Consider the following 1,241-nt stretch of genomic DNA (forward strand, 5'->3'; position numbering starts at 1 on the left):
GGGTGGCCCCGGAGCCCCCGGGGGTTGCGGCGGGCGCGGGAGCGCTGCTGCCCCGCCGGCGCGTCCCCGCGGCATCCCTCATCCCTCCCCCCCCAACACTTCTCCCCCGGGAAGGGCGACCTGCTCCTCTGAAGGGCAGGAGGTCTCCAGCTCCCTCTTCCTCGCTCCCCCCCATTCCCCGGGGGAAAAGCGCTGGTAGCGCTTGCCCATCCCGCTCTTCCCTTTTTTTTTCCTTTCTTTCTTTCTTTTTTTTTTTCCCACCCGGCAGGAGGAAACAAAACCGTGCAGTGGTAGGGAAAAAAAGGCGGTAAACAAGAGGAAAACAGAGAGAGTACAATAATTACTGACTGTATGAGAAATAAACCGTACGCTGGAGTAGTTATTAAAAGCAGTCTTTCAAACCCGCTCCCGCAACCTAAAGGATTTCACGGATGTTTATTTAGGATCAAGAGTAATTATTTTAACATTAAAAATAAAAGAAACGGCAGCTCAAAGTGCATTGTGTAAACAGGAGACCTGTAAATCAAGTGTGTCAAATAAACAAGCACACCAGAAGCTGGCTATCAACTCTTTTATCCTTGCTCCGAACTCTCCCTGCATTATATAATGTTGATAAACTGCTGCGAGTACGTTTGGGGAAAAGATATAGTGATGATGAGAACACAGCACTATTTATTAAGAGTACGTTAGCAGCCTTACCTGCCAAGGAGTTGTTTCAGAGGTTCATCTGTGCGTTGCTCGTCAGCCCTCCAAGTAAACAATTTGCTAGATGCTTGATGCAGACATATGATTCCCTGGTGTCGGTGTCTCTGCCCTCGACGTTTCTGAATGGCTTGTGGATTATTAACTTACTACGCTCTTCTGCTCTGCCTCGTACCAAGAGCCGTGCAGGTATCAACAGCTCCCACTTGTGAAGCCAGGGAAGAGAGAGATTGGGTAGATTTCCACGTAGCTCCACATTTCAAACTGCTGATTTGCTGTGAGGGCTACAGCCGCTGAGAGAATTGGTCTGGTCTTCTAACAGGTTTATTCCAAAAGAGAGGCCTGACCCAAAGTTCACTGAAGACCATATGAATATTTCTGTAACCAAGGTGGGAATTGATTCCAACCACTCACTGTTGGCATGAAGGTATTTGTGAGTGCCACTATTGTAGTAAGAGCTAGTAAGAACTCAATAGGGAAAAGAAAAATTACTAAGATGTGCATCTTTTTAATACAATTTTTGAGGGAAGGTCAGGGAC

General features: G+C 47.5%; 1 protein-coding gene across 1 annotated transcript in view; it reads right to left on the bottom strand.

Moving 5' to 3' along the window:
• The window catches only part of FUT9 (fucosyltransferase 9 (alpha (1,3) fucosyltransferase)), a 101,172-nt gene extending 100,316 nt beyond the window's left edge, over window positions 1-856 (bottom strand). Inside the window, exon 1 of the mRNA XM_014964491.1 lies at window positions 700-856. The gene's annotated coding sequence lies outside the window, so the exon portion shown is untranslated. The remainder of the gene's footprint in view (window positions 1-699) is intronic.
• Between the last annotated feature and the right edge of the window lie 385 nt (window positions 857-1,241).

The sequence above is a fragment of the Calidris pugnax genome, unplaced genomic scaffold (assembly GCF_001431845.1).
Source record: "Calidris pugnax isolate Ruff unplaced genomic scaffold, ASM143184v1 scaffold219, whole genome shotgun sequence".
NCBI lineage: Eukaryota > Metazoa > Chordata > Aves > Charadriiformes > Scolopacidae > Calidris > Calidris pugnax.